This window comes from Chiloscyllium plagiosum, unplaced genomic scaffold, assembly GCF_037043375.1.
Source record: "Chiloscyllium plagiosum isolate Xiang-an unplaced genomic scaffold, Cpla_swu_hap1 HiC_scaffold_3, whole genome shotgun sequence".
In the NCBI taxonomy this organism is placed as follows: Eukaryota; Metazoa; Chordata; class Chondrichthyes; order Orectolobiformes; family Hemiscylliidae; genus Chiloscyllium; species Chiloscyllium plagiosum.
Genome location: NW_028270141.1, coordinates 141,592,395 through 141,610,925, shown reverse-complemented (window position 1 = coordinate 141,610,925; position 18,531 = coordinate 141,592,395). Strand labels below are relative to the sequence as shown.

Below are 18,531 nucleotides of genomic sequence, written 5' to 3'. Positions count from 1 at the left end.
ACTCTCTGGGTGAAGAAGTTTCTCCTCATCTCTGTCCTAAATGGTCTACCCCGTATTTTTAAGCTGTGTCCTCTGTTTCGGCACTCACCCCGCAGCGGAAACAAGTTGCCTGCCGCCAGAGTGTCCAATCCTTTGATCATCTTATATGTCTCAACCAGATCCCCTCTCAGTCTTCTAAACTCAAGGGTACACAAGCCCAGTCGCTCCAGTCTTTCAGTGTAAGGTAATCCCGCCATTCCAGGAATTGACCTCGTGAACCTACGCTGCATTCCCTCAATAGCCAGAATGTCTCTCCTCAAATTTGGAGACCAGAACTGCACACAGTACTCCAGGTGTGGTCTCACCAGGGCCCTGTACAGCTGCAGAAGGACCTCTTTGCTTCTATACTCAATCCCTCTTGTTATGAAGGCCAGCATGCTATTAGCCTTCTTCACTACCTGCTGTACCTGCATGCTTACCTTCATTGAGTGGTGTACAAGAACCCCCAGATCTCTCTGTACTGCCCCTTTACCTAAATTGATTCCACTTAGGTGGTAATCTGCCTTCCTGTTCTTGCCACCAAAGTGGATAAGGATCCATTTATCCACGTGAAAGTGCATCTGCCATGCATCTGAGCACTCACCTAACTTGTCCAGGTCACCCTGTAATCTCCTAAGATCCTCATCACATTTCACCCTGCCACCCAGCTGATGAAATTTGCGAATGTTATTGCTAATACCATCTTGTATATCCTGAAGATAGATTGTAAAAAGCTGCGGTCCCAGTACTGATCCGTGCGGTACCCCACTGGTCAGTGCCCGGCATTCCGAAATGGAGGGGTGGAGGAGTGTGGAAGGATGAGAGAATGCAGGCTGCGGCCCTATGAAGCAGGGGGAGGGCTTGCAGTTGGCCTGTGTGGGGATGTGGGAGACTACAGGAGCCTGGTGGGCAAGGGCTGGCTGAAAGGCAGCTGGAGGGACGGAGGGAGGGAAGCACGCACGGAGGAGGAAGAGCAAAGAGAAAAGAGAAAAAAAAGCCAAAGGGGATAAAGAGAAAGAGCAAGAAAGAAAATGTGGCTGGCCAGCACGCCTTGAAGTAGGGAGAAAAGGCAGGGGCCAGCGCCTACGGCCATACTAGTCTGAAAACGCCCGATCTCGTCTGATCTCGGAAGCTAAGCAGACTCAGGCCTGGTTAGTACTTGGATGGGAGACCGCCTGGGAATACCAGGTGCAGTAGGCTTTTTCCGCCAGCAGTGGCTGCTCAAGTCACCCCTCTGCACTTGTCTTGTGCCAGGCAATGGAGCGGCAGGTTATTTTTGCTGCTGCTGCTGTGCCTGGCATCAGTCTCCTGCAGGCACGAGACACGGAGGGGAGGAGAGCGGAGCGCTGCCAAAATCAGCAAGAAAGGCGGAAAGAAAGGGATTGGGGCTGCACGCTGTCTGCGGGTGGCAGTCAGGAAAGGCGGACAATAGACAATAGGTGCAGGAGTTGGCCATTCTGCCCTTCCAGCCTGCACCACCATTCAATATGATCATGGCTGATCATCCTTAATCAGTATCCTGTTCCTGCCTTATCTCCATAACCCTTGATTCCACTATCCTTGAGAGCTCTATCCAACTCTTTCTTAAATGAATCCAGAGACTGGGCCTCCACTGCCCTCTGGGGCAGAGCATTCCACACAGCCACCACTCTCTGGGTGAAGAAGTTTCTCCTCATCTCTGTCCTAAATGGTCTACCCCGTATTTTTAAGCTGTGTCCTCTGTTTCGGCACTCACCCCGCAGCGGAAACATGTTGCCTGCCGCCAGAGTGTCCAATCCTTTGATCATCTTATATGTCTCAACCAGATCCCCTCTCAGTCTTCTAAACTCAAGGGTACACAAGCCCAGTCGCTCCAGTCTTTCAGTGTAAGGTAATCCCGCCATTCCAGGAATTGACCTCGTGAACCTACGCTGCATTCCCTCAATAGCCAGAATGTCTCTCCTCAAATTTGGAGACCAGAACTGCACACAGTATTCCAGGTGTGGTCTCACCAGGGCCCTGTACAGCTGCAGAAGGACCTCTTTGCTTCTATACTCAATCCCTCTTGTTATGAAGGCCAGCATGCTATTAGCCTTCTTCACTACCTGCTGTACCTGCATGCTTACCTTCATTGAGTGGTGTACAAGAACCCCCAGATCTCTCTGTACTGCCCCTTTACCTAAATTGATTCCACTTAGGTGGTAATCTGCCTTCCTGTTCTTGCCACCAAAGTGGATAAGGATCCATTTATCCACGTGAAAGTGCATCTGCCATGCATCTGAGCACTCACCTAACTTGTCCAGGTCACCCTGTAATCTCCTAACATCCTCATCACATTTCACCCTGCCACCCAGCTGATGAAATTTGCGAATGTTATTGCTAATACCATCTTGTATATCCTGAAGATAGATTGTAAAAAGCTGCGGTCCCAGTACTGATCCGTGCGGTACCCCACTGGTCAGTGCCCGGCATTCCGAAATGGAGGGGTGGAGGAGTGTGGAAGGATGAGAGAATGCAGGCTGCGGCCCTATGAAGCAGGGGGAGGGCTTGCAGTTGGCCTGTGTGGGGATGTGTGAGACTACAGGAGCCTGGTGGGCAAGGGCTGGCTGAAAGGCAGCTGGAGGGACGGAGGGAGGGAAGCACGCACGGAGGAGGAAGAGCAAAGAGAAAAGAGAAAAAAAAGCCAAAGGGGATAAAGAGAAAGAGCAAGAAAGAAAATGTGGCTGGCCAGCACGCCTTGAAGTAGGGAGAAAAGGCAGGGGCCAGCGCCTACGGCCATACTAGTCTGAAAACGCCCGATCTCGTCTGATCTCGGAAGCTAAGCAGACTCAGGCCTGGTTAGTACTTGGATGGGAGACCGCCTGGGAATACCAGGTGCAGTAGGCTTTTTCCGCCAGCAGTGGCTGCTCAAGTCACCCCTCTGCACTTGTCTTGTGCCAGGCAATGGAGCGGCAGGTTATTTTTGCTGCTGCTGCTGTGCCTGGCATCAGTCTCCTGCAGGCACGAGACACGGAGGGGAGGAGAGCGGAGCGCTGCCAAAATCAGCAAGAAAGGCGGAAAGAAAGGGATTGGGGCTGCACGCTGTCTGCGGGTGGCAGTCAGGAAAGGCGGACAATAGACAATAGGTGCAGGAGTTGGCCATTCTGCCCTTCCAGCCTGCACCACCATTCAATATGATCATGGCTGATCATCCTTAATCAGTATCCTGTTCCTGCCTTATCTCCATAACCCTTGATTCCACTATCCTTGAGAGCTCTATCCAACTCTTTCTTAAATGAATCCAGAGACTGGGCCTCCACTGCCCTCTGGGGCAGAGCATTCCACACAGCCACCACTCTCTGGGTGAAGAAGTTTCTCCTCATCTCTGTCCTAAATGGTCTACCCCGTATTTTTAAGCTGTGTCCTCTGTTTCGGCACTCACCCCGCAGCGGAAACATGTTGCCTGCCGCCAGAGTGTCCAATCCTTTGATCATCTTATATGTCTCAACCAGATCCCCTCTCAGTCTTCTAAACTCAAGGGTACACAAGCCCAGTCGCTCCAGTCTTTCAGTGTAAGGTAATCCCGCCATTCCAGGAATTGACCTCGTGAACCTACGCTGCATTCCCTCAATAGCCAGAATGTCTCTCCTCAAATTTGGAGACCAGAACTGCACACAGTACTCCAGGTGTGGTCTCACCAGGGCCCTGTACAGCTGCAGAAGGACCTCTTTGCTTCTATACTCAATCCCTCTTGTTATGAAGGCCAGCATGCTATTAGCCTTCTTCACTACCTGCTGTACCTGCATGCTTACCTTCATTGAGTGGTGTACAAGAACCCCCAGATCTCTCTGTACTGCCCCTTTACCTAAATTGATTCCACTTAGGTGGTAATCTGCCTTCCTGTTCTTGCCACCAAAGTGGATAAGGATCCATTTATCCACGTGAAAGTGCATCTGCCATGCATCTGAGCACTCACCTAACTTGTCCAGGTCACCCTGTAATCTCCTAACATCCTCATCACATTTCACCCTGCCACCCAGCTGATGAAATTTGCGAATGTTATTGCTAATACCATCTTGTATATCCTGAAGATAGATTGTAAAAAGCTGCGGTCCCAGTACTGATCCGTGCGGTACCCCACTGGTCAGTGCCCGGCATTCCGAAATGGAGGGGTGGAGGAGTGTGGAAGGATGAGAGAATGCAGGCTGCGGCCCTATGAAGCAGTTGGCCTGTGTGGGGATGTGTGAGACTACAGGAGCCTGGTGGGCAAGGGCTGGCTGAAAGGCAGCTGGAGGGACGGAGGGAGGGAAGCACGCACGGAGGAGGAAGAGCAAAGAGAAAAGAGAAAAAAAAGCCAAAGGGGATAAAGAGAAAGAGCAAGAAAGAAAATGTGGCTGGCCAGCACGCCTTGAAGTAGGGAGAAAAGGCAGGGGCCAGCGCCTACGGCCATACTAGTCTGAAAACGTCCGATCTCGTCTGATCTCGGAAGCTAAGCAGACTCAGGCCTGGTTAGTACTTGGATGGGAGACCGCCTGGGAATACCAGGTGCAGTAGGCTTTTTCCGCCAGCAGTGGCTGCTCAAGTCACCCCTCTGCACTTGTCTTGTGCCAGGCAATGGAGCGGCAGGTTATTTTTGCTGCTGCTGCTGTGCCTGGCATCAGACACGGAGGGGAGGAGAGCGGAGCGCTGCCAAAATCAGCAAGAAAGGCGGAAAGAAAGGGATTGGGGCTGCACGCTGTCTGCGGGTGGCAGTCAGGAAAGGCGGACAATAGACAATAGGTGCAGGAATTGGCCATTCTGCCCTTCCAGCCTGCACCACCATTCAATATGATCATGGCTGATCATCCTTAATCAGTATCCTGTTCCTGCCTTATCTCCATAACCCTTGATTCCACTATCCTTGAGAGCTCTATCCAACTCTTTCTTAAATGAATCCAGAGACTGGGCCTCCACTGCCCTCTGGGGCAGAGCATTCCACACAGCCACCACTCTCTGGGTGAAGAAGTTTCTCCTCATCTCTGTCCTAAATGGTCTACCCCGTATTTTTAAGCTGTGTCCTCTGTTTCGGCACTCACCCCGCAGCGGAAACATGTTGCCTGCCGCCAGAGTGTCCAATCCTTTGATCATCTTATATGTCTCAACCAGATCCCCTCTCAGTCTTCTAAACTCAAGGGTACACAAGCCCAGTCGCTCCAGTCTTTCAGTGTAAGGTAATCCCGCCATTCCAGGAATTGACCTCGTGAACCTACGCTGCATTCCCTCAATAGCCAGAATGTCTCTCCTCAAATTTGGAGACCAGAACTGCACACAGTACTCCAGGTGTGGTCTCACCAGGGCCCTGTACAGCTGCAGAAGGACCTCTTTGCTTCTATACTCAATCCCTCTTGTTATGAAGGCCAGCATGCTATTAGCCTTCTTCACTACCTGCTGTACCTGCATGCTTACCTTCATTGAGTGGTGTACAAGAACCCCCAGATCTCTCTGTACTGCCCCTTTACCTAAATTGATTCCACTTAGGTGGTAATCTGCCTTCCTGTTCTTGCCACCAAAGTGGATAAGGATCCATTTATCCACGTGAAAGTGCATCTGCCATGCATCTGAGCACTCACCTAACTTGTCCAGGTCACCCTGTAATCTCCTAACATCCTCATCACATTTCACCCTGCCACCCAGCTGATGAAATTTGCGAATGTTATTGCTAATACCATCTTGTATATCCTGAAGATAGATTGTAAAAAGCTGCGGTCCCAGTACTGATCCGTGTGGTACCCCACTGGTCAGTGCCCGGCATTCCGAAATGGAGGGGTGGAGGAGTGTGGAAGGATGAGAGAATGCAGGCTGCGGCCCTATGAAGCAGGGGGAGGGCTTGCAGTTGGCCTGTGTGGGGATGTGTGAGACTACAGGAGCCTGGTGGGCAAGGGCTGGCTGAAAGGCAGCTGGAGGGACGGAGGGAGGGAAGCACGCACGGAGGAGGAAGAGCAAAGAGAAAAGAGAAAAAAAAGCCAAAGGGGATAAAGAGAAAGAGCAAGAAAGAAAATGTGGCTGGCCAGCACGCCTTGAAGTAGGGAGAAAAGGCAGGGGCCAGCGCCTACGGCCATACTAGTCTGAAAACGCCCGATCTCGTCTGATCTCGGAAGCTAAGCAGACTCAGGCCTGGTTAGTACTTGGATGGGAGACCGCCTGGGAATACCAGGTGCAGTAAGCTTTTTCCGCCAGCAGTGGCTGCTCAAGTCACCCCTCTGCACTTGTCTTGTGCCAGGCAATGGAGCGGCAGGTTATTTTTGCTGCTGCTGCTGTGCCTGGCATCAGTCTCCTGCAGGCACGAGACACGGAGGGGAGGAGAGCGGAGCGCTGCCAAAATCAGCAAGAAAGGCGGAAAGAAAGGGATTGGGGCTGCACGCTGTCTGCGGGTGGCAGTCAGGAAAGGCGGACAATAGACAATAGGTGCAGGAGTTGGCCATTCTGCCCTTCCAGCCTGCACCACCATTCAATATGATCATGGCTGATCATCCTTAATCAGTATCCTGTTCCTGCCTTATCTCCATAACCCTTGATTCCACTATCCTTGAGAGCTCTATCCAACTCTTTCTTAAATGAATCCAGAGACTGGGCCTCCACTGCCCTCTGGGGCAGAGCATTCCTCACAGCCACCACTCTCTGGGTGAAGAAGTTTCTCCTCATCTCTGTCCTAAATGGTCTACCCCGTATTTTTAAGCTGTGTCCTCTGTTTCGGCACTCACCCCACAGCGGAAACATGTTGCCTGCCGCCAGAGTGTCCAATCCTTTGATCATCTTATATGTCTCAACCAGATCCCCTCTCAGTCTTCTAAACTCAAGGGTACACAAGCCCAGTCGCTCCAGTCTTTCAGTGTAAGGTAATCCCGCCATTCCAGGAATTGACCTCGTGAACCTACGCTGCATTCCCTCAATAGCCAGAATGTCTCTCCTCAAATTTGGAGACCAGAACTGCACACAGTACTCCAGGTGTGGTCTCACCAGGGCCCTGTACAGCTGCAGAAGGACCTCTTTGCTTCTATACTCAATCCCTCTTGTTATGAAGGCCAGCATGCTATTAGCCTTCTTCACTACCTGCTGTACCTGCATGCTTACCTTCATTGAGTGGTGTACAAGAACCCCCAGATCTCTCTGTACTGCCCCTTTACCTTAATTGATTCCACTTAGGTGGTAATCTGCCTTCCTGTTCTTGCCACCAAAGTGGATAAGGATCCATTTATCCACGTGAAAGTGCATCTGCCATGCATCTGAGCACTCACCTAACTTGTCCAGGTCACCCTGTAATCTCCTAACATCCTCATCACATTTCACCCTGCCACCCAGCTGATGAAATTTGCGAATGTTATTGCTAATACCATCTTGTATATCCTGAAGATAGATTGTAAAAAGCTGCGGTCCCAGTACTGATCCGTGCGGTACCCCACTGGTCAGAGCCCGGCATTCCGAAATGGAGGGGTGGAGGAGTGTGGAAGGATGAGAGAATGCAGGCTGCGGCCCTATGAAGCAGGGGGAGGGCTTGCAGTTGGCCTGTGTGGGGATGTGGGAGACTACAGGAGCCTGGTGGGCAAGGGCTGGCTGAAAGGCAGCTGGAGGGACGGAGGGAGGGAAGCACGCACGGAGGAGGAAGAGCAAAGAGAAAAGAGAAAAAAAAGCCAAAGGGGATAAAGAGAAAGAGCAAGAAAGAAAATGTGGCTGGCCAGCACGCCTTGAAGTAGGGAGAAAAGGCAGGGGCCAGCGCCTACGGCCATACTAGTCTGAAAACGCCCGATCTCGTCTGATCTCGGATGCTAAGCAGACTCAGGCCTGGTTAGTACTTGGATGGGAGACCGCCTGGGAATACCAGGTGCAGTAGGCTTTTTCCGCCAGCAGTGGCTGCTCAAGTCACCCCTCTGCACTTGTCTTGTGCCAGGCAATGGAGCGGCAGGTTATTTTTGCTGCTGCTGCTGTGCCTGGCATCAGTCTCCTGCAGGCACGAGACACGGAGGGGAGGAGAGCGGAGCGCTGCCAAAATCAGCAAGAAAGGCGGAAAGAAAGGGATTGGGGCTGCACGCTGTCTGCGGGTGGCAGTCAGGAAAGGCGGACAATAGACAATAGGTGCAGGAGTTGGCCATTCTGCCCTTCCAGCCTGCACCACCATTCAATATGATCATGGCTGATCATCCTTAATCAGTATCCTGTTCCTGCCTTATCTCCATAACCCTTGATTCCACTATCCTTGAGAGCTCTATCCAACTCTTTCTTAAATGAATCCAGAGACTGGGCCTCCACTGCCCTCTGGGGCAGAGCATTCCACACAGCCACCACTCTCTGGGTGAAGAAGTTTCTCCTCATCTCTGTCCTAAATGGTCTATCCCGTATTTTTAAGCTGTGTCCTCTGTTTCGGCACTCACCCCGCAGCGGAAACATGTTGCCTGCCGCCAGAGTGTCCAATCCTTTGATCATCTTATATGTCTCAACCAGATCCCCTCTCAGTCTTCTAAACTCAAGGGTACACAAGCCCAGTCGCTCCAGTCTTTCAGTGTAAGGTAATCCCGCCATTCCAGGAATTGACCTCGTGAACCTACGCTGCATTCCCTCAATAGCCAGAATGTCTCTCCTCAAATTTGGAGACCAGAACTGCACACAGTACTCCAGGTGTGGTCTCACCAGGGCCCTGTACAGCTGCAGAAGGACCTCTTTGCTTCTATACTCAATCCCTCTTGTTATGAAGGCCAGCATGCTATTAGCCTTCTTCACTACCTGCTGTACCTGCATGCTTACCTTCATTGAGTGGTGTACAAGAACCCCCAGATCTCTCTGTACTGCCCCTTTACCTAAATTGATTCCACTTAGGTGGTAATCTGCCTTCCTGTTCTTGCCACCAAAGTGGATAAGGATCCATTTATCCACGTGAAAGTGCATCTGCCATGCATCTGAGCACTCACCTAACTTGTCCAGGTCACCCTGTAATCTCCTAACATCCTCATCACATTTCACCCTGCCACCCAGCTGATGAAATTTGCGAATGTTATTGCTAATACCATCTTGTATATCCTGAAGATAGATTGTAAAAAGCTGCGGTCCCAGTACTGATCCGTGCGGTACCCCACTGGTCAGTGCCTGGCATTCCGAAATGGAGGGGTGGAGGAGTGTGGAAGGATGAGAGAATGCAGGCTGCGGCCCTATGAAGCAGAGGGAGGGCTTGCAGTTGGCCTGTGTGGGGATGTGGGAGACTACAGGAGCCTGGTGGGCAAGGGCTGGCTGAAAGGCAGCTGGAGGGACGGAGGGAGAGAAGCACGCACGGAGGAGGAAGAGCAAAGAGAAAAGAGAAAAAAAAGCCAAAGGGGATAAAGAGAAAGAGCAAGAAAGAAAATGTGGCTGGCCAGCACGCCTTGAAGTAGGGAGAAAAGGCAGGGGCCAGCGCCTACGGCCATGCTAGTCTGAAAACGCCCGATCTCGTCTGATCTCGGAAGATAACCAGACTCAGGCCTGGTTAGTACTTGGATGGGAGACCGCCTGGGAATACCAGGTGCAGTAGGCTTTTTCCGCCAGCAGTGGCTGCTCAAGTCACCCCTCTGCACTTGTCTTGTGCCAGGCAATGGAGCGGCAGGTTATTTTTGCTGCTGCTGCTGTGCCTGGCATCAGCCTCCTGCAGGCACGAGACACGGAGGGGAGGAGAGCGGAGCGCTGCCAAAATCAGCAAGAAAGGCGGAAAGAAAGGGATTGGGGCTGCACGCTGTCTGCGGGTGGCAGTCAGGAAAGGCGGACAATAGACAATAGGTGCAGGAGTTGGCCATTCTGCCCTTCCAGCCTGCACCACCATTCAATATGATCATGGCTGATCATCCTTAATCAGTATCCTGTTCCTGCCTTATCTCCATAACCCTTGATTCCACTATCCTTGAGAGCTCTATCCAACTCTTTCTTAAATGAATCCAGAGACTGGGCCTCCACTGCCCTCTGGGGCAGAGCATTCCACACAGCCACCACTCTCTGGGTGAAGAAGTTTCTCCTCATCTCTGTCCTAAATGGTCTACCCCGTATTTTAAGCTGTGTCCTCTGTTTCGGCACTCACCCCGCAGCGGAAACATGTTGCCTGCCGCCAGAGTGTCCAATCCTTTGATCATCTTATATGTCTCAACCAGATCCCCTCTCAGTCTTCTAAACTCAAGGGTACACAAGCCCAGTCGCTCCAGTCTTTCAGTGTAAGGTAATCCCGCCATTCCAGGAATTGACCTCGTGAACCTACGCTGCATTCCCTCAATAGCCAGAATGTCTCTCCTCAAATTTGGAGACCAGAACTGCACACAGTACTCCAGGTGTGGTCTCACCAGGGCCCTGTACAGCTGCAGAAGGACCTCTTTGCTTCTATACTCAATCCCTCTTGTTATGAAGGCCAGCATGCTATTAGCCTTCTTCACTACCTGCTGTACCTGCATGCTTACCTTCATTGAGTGGTGTACAAGAACCCCCAGATCTCTCTGTACTGCCCCTTTACCTAAATTGATTCCACTTAGGTGGTAATCTGCCTTCCTGTTCTTGCCACCAAAGTGGATAAGGATCCATTTATCCACGTGAAAGTGCATCTGCCATGCATCTGAGCACTCACCTAACTTGTCCAGGTCACCCTGTAATCTCCTAACATCCTCATCACATTTCACCCTGCCACCCAGCTGATGAAATTTGCGAATGTTATTGCTAATACCATCTTGTATATCCTGAAGATAGATTGTAAAAAGCTGCGGTCCCAGTACTGATCCGTGCGGTACCCCACTGGTCAGTGCCCGGCATTCCGAAATGGAGGGGTGGAGGAGTGTGGAAGGATGAGAGAATGCAGGCTGCGGCCCTATGAAGCAGGGGGAGGGCTTGCAGTTGGCCTGTGTGGGGATGTGGGAGACTACAGGAGCCTGGTGGGCAAGGGCTGGCTGAAAGGCAGCTGGAGGGACGGAGGGAGGGAAGCACGCACGGAGGAGGAAGAGCAAAGAGAAAAGAGAAAAAAAAGCCAAAGGGGATAAAGAGAAAGAGCAAGAAAGAAAATGTGGCTGGCCAGCACGCCTTGAAGTAGGGAGAAAAGGCAGGGGCCAACGCCTACGGCCATACTAGTCTGAAAACGCCCGATCTCGTCTGATCTCGGAAGCTAAGCAGACTCAGGCCTGGTTAGTACTTGGATGGGAGACCGCCTGGGAATACCAGGTGCAGTAGGCTTTTTCCGCCAGCAGTGGCTGCTCAAGTCACCCCTCTGCACTTGTCTTGTGCCAGGCAATGGAGCGGCAGGTTATTTTTGCTGCTGCTGCTGTGCCTGGCATCAGTCTCCTGCAGGCACGAGACACGGAGGGGAGGAGAGCGGAGCGCTGCCAAAATCAGCAAGAAAGGCGGAAAGAAAGGGATTGGGGCTGCACGCTGTCTGCGGGTGGCAGTCAGGAAAGGCGGACAATAGACAATAGGTGCAGGAGTTGGCCATTCTGCCCTTCCAGCCTGCACCACCATTCAATATGATCATGGCTGATCATCCTTAATCAGTATCCTGTTCCTGCCTTATCTCCATAACCCTTGATTCCACTATCCTTGAGAGCTCTATCCAACTCTTTCTTAAATGAATCCAGAGACTGGGCCTCCACTGCCCTCTGGGGCAGAGCATTCCACACAGCCACCACTCTCTGGGTGAAGAAGTTTCTCCTCATCTCTGTCCTAAATGGTCTACCCCGTATTTTTAAGCTGTGTCCTCTGTTTCGGCACTCACCCCGCAGCGGAAACATGTTGCCTGCCGCCAGAGTGTCCAATCCTTTGATCATCTTATATGTCTCAACCAGATCCCCTCTCAGTCTTCTAAACTCAAGGGTACACAAGCCCAGTCGCTCCAGTCTTTCAGTGTAAGGTAATCCCGCCATTCCAGGAATTGACCTCGTGAACCTACGCTGCATTCCCTCAATAGCCAGAATGTCTCTCCTCAAATTTGGAGACCAGAACTGCACACAGTACTCCAGGTGTGGTCTCACCAGGGCCCTGTACAGCTGCAGAAGGACCTCTTTGCTTCTATACTCAATCCCTCTTGTTATGAAGGCCAGCATGCTATTAGCCTTCTTCACTACCTGCTGTACCTGCATGCTTACCTTCATTGAGTGGTGTACAAGAACCCCCAGATCTCTCTGTACTGCCCCTTTACCTAAATTGATTCCACTTAGGTGGTAATCTGCCTTCCTGTTCTTGCCACCAAAGTGGATAAGGATCCATTTATCCACGTGGAAGTGCATCTGCCATGCATCTGAGCACTCACCTAACTTGTCCAGGTCACCCTGTAATCTCCTAACATCCTCATCACATTTCACCCTGCCACCCAGCTGATGAAATTTGCGAATGTTATTGCTAATACCATCTTGTATATCCTGAAGATAGATTGTAAAAAGCTGCGGTCCCAGTACTGATCCGTGCGGTACCCCACTGGTCAGTGCCTGGCATTCCGAAATGGAGGGGTGAAGGAGTGTGGAAGGATGAGAGAATGCAGGCTGCGGCCCTATGAAGCAGGGGGAGGGCTTGCAGTTGGCCTGTGTGGGGATGTGGGAGACTACAGGAGCCTGGTGGGCAAGGGCTGGCTGAAAGGCAGCTGGAGGGACGGAGGGAGGGAAGCACGCACGGAGGAGGAAGAGCAAAGAGAAAAGAGAAAAAAAAGCCAAAGGGGATAAAGAAAATGAGCAACAAAGAAAATGTGGCTGGCCAGCACGCCTTGAAGTAGGGAGAAAAGGCAGGGGCCAGCGCCTACGGCCATACTAGTCTGAAAACGCCCGATCTCGTCTGATCTCGGAAACTAAGCAGACTCAGGCCTGGTTAGTACTTGGATGGGAGACCGCCTGGGAATACCAGGTGCAGTAGGCTTTTTCCGCCAGCAGTGGCTGCTCAAGTCACCCCTCTGCACTTGTCTTGTGCCAGGCAATGGAGCGGCAGGTTATTTTTGCTGCTGCTGCTGTGCCTGGCATCAGTCTCCTGCAGGCACGAGACACGGAGGGGAGGAGAGCGGAGCGCTGCCAAAATCAGCAAGAAAGGCGGAAAGAAAGGGATTGGGGCTGCACGCTGTCTGCGGGTGGCAGTCAGGAAAGGCGGACAATAGACAATAGGTGCAGGAATTGGCCATTCTGCCCTTCCAGCCTGCACCACCATTCAATATGATCATGGCTGATCATCCTTAATCAGTATCCTGTTCCTGCCTTATCTCCATAACCCTTGATTCCACTATCCTTGAGAGCTCTATCCAACTCTTTCTTAAATGAATCCAGAGACTGGGCCTCCACTGCCCTCTGGGGCAGAGCATTCCACACAGCCACCACTCTCTGGGTGAAGAAGTTTCTCCTCATCTCTGTCCTAAATGGTCTACCCCGTATTTTTAAGCTGTGTCCTCTGTTTCGGCACTCACCCCGCAGCGGAAACATGTTGCCTGCCGCCAGAGTGTCCAATCCTTTGATCATCTTATATGTCTCAACCAGATCCCCTCTCAGTCTTCTAAACTCAAGGGTACACAAGCCCAGTCGCTCCAGTCTTTCAGTGTAAGGTAATCCCGCCATTCCAGGAATTGACCTCGTGAACCTACGCTGCATTCCCTCAATAGCCAGAATGTCTCTCCTCAAATTTGGAGACCAGAACTGCACACAGTACTCCAGGTGTGGTCTCACCAGGGCCCTGTACAGCTGCAGAAGGACCTCTTTGCTTCTATACTCAATCCCTCTTGTTATGAAGGCCAGCATGCTATTAGCCTTCTTCACTACCTGCTGTACCTGCATGCTTACCTTCATTGAGTGGTGTACAAGAACCCCCAGATCTCTCTGTACTGCCCCTTTACCTAAATTGATTCCACTTAGGTGGTAATCTGCCTTCCTGTTCTTGCCACCAAAGTGGATAAGGATCCATTTATCCACGTGAAAGTGCATCTGCCATGCATCTGAGCACTCACCTAACTTGTCCAGGTCATCCTGTAATCTCCTAACATCCTCATCACATTTCACCCTGCCACCCAGCTGATGAAATTTGCGAATGTTATTGCTAATACCATCTTGTATATCCTGAAGATAGATTGTAAAAAGCTGCGGTCCCAGTACTGATCCGTGCGGTACCCCACTGGTCAGTGCCCGGCATTCCGAAATGGAGGGGTGGAGGAGTGTGGAAGGATGAGAGAATGCAGGCTGCGGCCCTATGAAGCAGGGGGAGGGCTTGCAGTTGGCCTGTGTGGGGATGTGTGAGACTACAGGAGCCTGGTGGGCAAGGGCTGGCTGAAAGGCAGCTGGAGGGACGGAGGGAGGGAAGCACGCACGGAGGAGGAAGAGCAAAGAGAAAAGAGAAAAAAAAGCCAAAGGGGATAAAGAGAAAGAGCAAGAAAGAAAATGTGGCTGGCCAGCACGCCTTGAAGTAGGGAGAAAAGGCAGGGGCCAGCGCCTACGGCCATACTAGTCTGAAAACGCCCGATCTCGTCTGATCTCGGAAGCTAAGCAGACTCAGGCCTGGTTAGTACTTGGATGGGAGACCGCCTGGGAATACCAGGTGCAGTAAGCTTTTTCCGCCAGCAGTGGCTGCTCAAGTCACCCCTCTGCACTTGTCTTGTGCCAGGCAATGGAGCGGCAGGTTATTTTTGCTGCTGCTGCTGTGCCTGGCATCAGTCTCCTGCAGGCACGAGACACGGAGGGGAGGAGAGCGGAGCGCTGCCAAAATCAGCAAGAAAGGCGGAAAGAAAGGGATTGGGGCTGCACGCTGTCTGCGGGTGGCAGTCAGGAAAGGCGGACAATAGACAATAGGTGCAGGAGTTGGCCATTCTGCCCTTCCAGCCTGCACCACCATTCAATATGATCATGGCTGATCATCCTTAATCAGTATCCTGTTCCTGCCTTATCTCCATAACCCTTGATTCCACTATCCTTGAGAGCTCTATCCAACTCTTTCTTAAATGAATCCAGAGACTGGGCCTCCACTGCCCTCTGGGGCAGAGCATTCCACACAGCCACCACTCTCTGGGTGAAGAAGTTTCTCCTCATCTCTGTCCTAAATGGTCTACCCCGTATTTTTAAGCTGTGTCCTCTGTTTCGGCACTCACCCCGCAGCGGAAACATGTTGCCTGCCGCCAGAGTGTCCAATCCTTTGATCATCTTATATGTCTCAACCAGATCCCCTCTCAGTCTTCTAAACTCAAGGGTACACAAGCCCAGTCGCTCCAGTCTTTCAGTGTAAGGTAATCCCGCCATTCCAGGAATTGACCTCGTGAACCTACGCTGCATTCCCTCAATAGCCAGAATGTCTCTCCTCAAATTTGGAGACCAGAACTGCACACAGTACTCCAGGTGTGGTCTCACCAGGGCCCTGTACAGCTGCAGAAGGACCTCTTTGCTTCTATACTCAATCCCTCTTGTTATGAAGGCCAGCATGCTATTAGCCTTCTTCACTACCTGCTGTACCTGCATGCTTACCTTCATTGAGTGGTGTACAAGAACCCCCAGATCTCTCTGTACTGCCCCTTTACCTTAATTGATTCCACTTAGGTGGTAATCTGCCTTCCTGTTCTTGCCACCAAAGTGGATAAGGATCCATTTATCCACGTGAAAGTGCATCTGCCATGCATCTGAGCACTCACCTAACTTGTCCAGGTCACCCTGTAATCTCCTAACATCCTCATCACATTTCACCCTGCCACCCAGCTGATGAAATTTGCGAATGTTATTGCTAATACCATCTTGTATATCCTGAAGATAGATTGTAAAAAGCTGCGGTCCCAGTACTGATCCGTGCGGTACCCCACTGGTCAGTGCCCGGCATTCCGAAATGGAGGGGTGGAGGAGTGTGGAAGGATGAGAGAATGCAGGCTGCGGCCCTATGAAGCAGGGGGAGGGCTTGCAGTTGGCCTGTGTGGGGATGTGGGAGACTACAGGAGCCTGGTGGGCAAGGGCTGGCTGAAAGGCAGCTGGAGGGACGGAGGGAGGGAAGCACGCACGGAGGAGGAAGAGCAAAGAGAAAAGAGAAAAAAAAGCCAAAGGGGATAAAGAGAAAGAGCAAGAAAGAAAATGTGGCTGGCCAGCACGCCTTGAAGTAGGGAGAAAAGGCAGGGGCCAGCGCCTACGGCCATACTAGTCTGAAAACGCCCGATCTCGTCTGATCTCGGATGCTAAGCAGACTCAGGCCTGGTTAGTACTTGGATGGGAGACCGCCTGGGAATACCAGGTGCAGTAGGCTTTTTCCGCCAGCAGTGGCTGCTCAAGTCACCCCTCTGCACTTGTCTTGTGCCAGGCAATGGAGCGGCAGGTTATTTTTGCTGCTGCTGCTGTGCCTGGCATCAGTCTCCTGCAGGCACGAGACACGGAGGGGAGGAGAGCGGAGCGCTGCCAAAATCAGCAAGAAAGGCGGAAAGAAAGGGATTGGGGCTGCACGCTGTCTACGGGTGGCAGTCAGGAAAGGCGGACAATAGACAATAGGTGCAGGAGTTGGCCATTCTGCCCTTCCAGCCTGCACCACCATTCAATATGATCATGGCTGATCATCCTTAATCAGTATCCTGTTCCTGCCTTATCTCCATAACCCTTGATTCCACTATCCTTGAGAGCTCTATCCAACTCTTTCTTAAATGAATCCAGAGACTGGGCCTCCACTGCCCTCTGGGGCAGAGCATTCCACACAGCCACCACTCTCTGGGTGAAGAAGTTTCTCCTCATCTCTGTCCTAAATGGTCTATCCCGTATTTTTAAGCTGTGTCCTCTGTTTCGGCACTCACCCCGCAGCGGAAACATGTTGCCTGCCGCCAGAGTGTCCAATCCTTTGATCATCTTATATGTCTCAACCAGATCCCCTCTCAGTCTTCTAAACTCAAGGGTACACAAGCCCAGTCGCTCCAGTCTTTCAGTGTAAGGTAATCCCGCCATTCCAGGAATTGACCTCGTGAACCTACGCTGCATTCCCTCAATAGCCAGAATGTCTCTCCTCAAATTTGGAGACCAGAACTGCACACAGTACTCCAGGTGTGGTCTCACCAGGGCCCTGTACAGCTGCAGAAGGACCTCTTTGCTTCTATACTCAATCCCTCTTGTTATGAAGGCCAGCATGCTATTAGCCTTCTTCACTACCTGCTGTACCTGCATGCTTACCTTCATTGAGTGGTGTACAAGAACCCCCAGATCTCTCTGTACTGCCCCTTTACCTAAATTGATTCCACTTAGGTGGTAATCTGCCTTCCTGTTCTTGCCACCAAAGTGGATAAGGATCCATTTATCCACGTGAAAGTGCATCTGCCATGCATCTGAGCACTCACCTAACTTGTCCAGGTCACCCTGTAATCTCCTAACATCCTCATCACATTTCACCCTGCCACCCAGCTGATGAAATTTGCGAATGTTATTGCTAATACCATCTTGTATATCCTGAAGATAGATTGTAAAAAGCTGCGGTCCCAGTACTGATCCGTGCGGTACCCCACTGGTCAGTGCCCGGCATTCCGAAATGGAGGGGTGGAGGAGTGTGGAAGGATGAGAGAATGCAGGCTGCGGCCCTATGAAGCAGGGGGAGGGCTTGCAGTTGGCCTGTGTGGGGATGTGTGAGACTACAGGAGCCTGGTGGGCAAGGGCTGGCTGAAAGGCAGCTGGAGGGACGGAGGGAGGGAAGCACGCACGGAGGAGGAAGAGCAAAGAGAAAAGAGAAAAAAAAGCCAAAGGGGATAAAGAGAAAGAGCAAGAAAGAAAATGTGGCTGGCCAGCACGCCTTGAAGTAGGGAGAAAAGGCAGGGGCCAGCGCCTACGGCCATACTAGTCTGAAAACGCCCGATCTCGTCTGATCTCGGAAGCTAAGCAGACTCAGGCCTGGTTAGTACTTGGAGGGGAGACCGCCTGGGAATACCAGGTGCAGTAGGCTTTTTCCGCCAGCAGTGGCTGCTCAAGTCACCCCTCTGCACTTGTCTTGTGCCAGGCAATGGAGCGGCAGGTTATTTTTGCTGCTGCTGCTGTGCCTGGCATCAGACACGGAGGGGAGGAGAGCGGAGCGCTGCCAAAATCAGCAAGAAAGGCGGAAAGAAAGGGATTGGGGCTGCACGCTGTCTGCGGGTGGCAGTCAGGAAAGGCGGACAATAGACAATAGGTGCAGGAATTGGCCATTCTGCCCTTCCAGCCTGCACCACCATTCAATATGATCATGGCTGATCATCCTTAATCAGTATCCTGTTCCTGCCTTATCTCCATAACCCTTGATTCCACTATCCTTGAGAGCTCTATCCAACTCTTTCTTAAATGAATCCAGAGACTGGGCCTCCACTGCCCTCTGGGGCAGAGCATTCCACACAGCCACCACTCTCTGGGTGAAGAAGTTTCTCCTCATCTCTGTCCTAAATGGTCTACCCCGTATTTTTAAGCTGTGTCCTCTGTTTCGGCACTCACCCCGCAGCGGAAACATGTTGCCTGCCGCCAGAGTGTCCAATCCTTTGATCATCTTATATGTCTCAACCAGATCCCCTCTCAGTCTTCTAAACTCAAGGGTACACAAGCCCAGTCGCTCCAGTCTTTCAGTGTAAGGTAATCCCGCCATTCCAGGAATTGACCTCGTGAACCTACGCTG

The 18,531-nt window shown here is 51.7% G+C and overlaps 11 non-coding genes across 11 annotated transcripts; all 11 read left to right on the top strand.

Annotated features, from left to right (window-relative positions):
• Positions 1 to 1,099: 1,099 nt before the first annotated feature.
• Positions 1,100 to 1,218, top strand: LOC148151388 (5S ribosomal RNA). Its single transcript, XR_015756497.1, has one exon. It is a non-coding gene; the product is annotated as a 5S ribosomal RNA (ribosomal RNA).
• A 1,546-nt stretch (positions 1,219 to 2,764) lies between these two features.
• LOC148151387 (5S ribosomal RNA) lies at positions 2,765 to 2,883 on the top strand. The gene has a single exon (XR_015756496.1). It is a non-coding gene; the product is annotated as a 5S ribosomal RNA (ribosomal RNA).
• Positions 2,884 to 4,414: 1,531 nt separating this feature from the next.
• Positions 4,415 to 4,533, top strand: LOC148151386 (5S ribosomal RNA). The gene has a single exon (XR_015755442.1). It is a non-coding gene; the product is annotated as a 5S ribosomal RNA (ribosomal RNA).
• A 1,529-nt stretch (positions 4,534 to 6,062) lies between these two features.
• LOC148151385 (5S ribosomal RNA) lies at positions 6,063 to 6,181 on the top strand. The gene has a single exon (XR_015755577.1). It is a non-coding gene; the product is annotated as a 5S ribosomal RNA (ribosomal RNA).
• A 1,546-nt stretch (positions 6,182 to 7,727) lies between these two features.
• LOC148151384 (5S ribosomal RNA) lies at positions 7,728 to 7,846 on the top strand. Its single transcript, XR_015755354.1, has one exon. It is a non-coding gene; the product is annotated as a 5S ribosomal RNA (ribosomal RNA).
• Positions 7,847 to 9,392: 1,546 nt separating this feature from the next.
• LOC148151383 (5S ribosomal RNA) lies at positions 9,393 to 9,511 on the top strand. The gene has a single exon (XR_015755866.1). It is a non-coding gene; the product is annotated as a 5S ribosomal RNA (ribosomal RNA).
• Positions 9,512 to 11,056: 1,545 nt separating this feature from the next.
• On the top strand, positions 11,057 to 11,175 carry LOC148151382 (5S ribosomal RNA). Its single transcript, XR_015756495.1, has one exon. It is a non-coding gene; the product is annotated as a 5S ribosomal RNA (ribosomal RNA).
• Positions 11,176 to 12,721: 1,546 nt separating this feature from the next.
• Positions 12,722 to 12,840, top strand: LOC148151381 (5S ribosomal RNA). The gene has a single exon (XR_015755696.1). It is a non-coding gene; the product is annotated as a 5S ribosomal RNA (ribosomal RNA).
• A 1,546-nt stretch (positions 12,841 to 14,386) lies between these two features.
• Positions 14,387 to 14,505, top strand: LOC148151380 (5S ribosomal RNA). Its single transcript, XR_015755573.1, has one exon. It is a non-coding gene; the product is annotated as a 5S ribosomal RNA (ribosomal RNA).
• A 1,546-nt stretch (positions 14,506 to 16,051) lies between these two features.
• On the top strand, positions 16,052 to 16,170 carry LOC148151379 (5S ribosomal RNA). Its single transcript, XR_015755352.1, has one exon. It is a non-coding gene; the product is annotated as a 5S ribosomal RNA (ribosomal RNA).
• A 1,546-nt stretch (positions 16,171 to 17,716) lies between these two features.
• LOC148151378 (5S ribosomal RNA) lies at positions 17,717 to 17,835 on the top strand. Its single transcript, XR_015755508.1, has one exon. It is a non-coding gene; the product is annotated as a 5S ribosomal RNA (ribosomal RNA).
• The last annotated feature ends 696 nt before the right edge of the window (positions 17,836 to 18,531 follow it).